Source organism: Penaeus monodon, chromosome 32 (assembly GCF_015228065.2).
Source record: "Penaeus monodon isolate SGIC_2016 chromosome 32, NSTDA_Pmon_1, whole genome shotgun sequence".
NCBI lineage: Eukaryota > Metazoa > Arthropoda > Malacostraca > Decapoda > Penaeidae > Penaeus > Penaeus monodon.
The window spans coordinates 31,346,220-31,346,565 of NC_051417.1; positions in this window are offsets into that span (position 1 = coordinate 31,346,220).

Here is a 346-nt window from a genome sequence, read left to right on the forward strand (position 1 = left end):
TGTAGCTTAGTTTTTTATCCTTGCAGCCACATTCAGTATAATTATTCTTCTACAGTTAATAACACTGATTTTATGCCACATTGCCGCGTCGGTAACGTCAAAAAAGGCTACCATGCATACAAAAAAATATATATCCTTTCTCCACAGTAAACATATTTACGATTTGTTATTAGATGTACAGTCACGTACAAAACTCAAGTCATGAAATAAACTTGTAAGTGGTAACCAAAATAACAAGGGTTATATTGTTCGAATGTTTGAGACGGACTTTGAAACATGTTTGACAGGAGTTTTAAGCATGACTGTACATTCCCAAATACGTAAAATAATGGAAAAGGAGTATTAC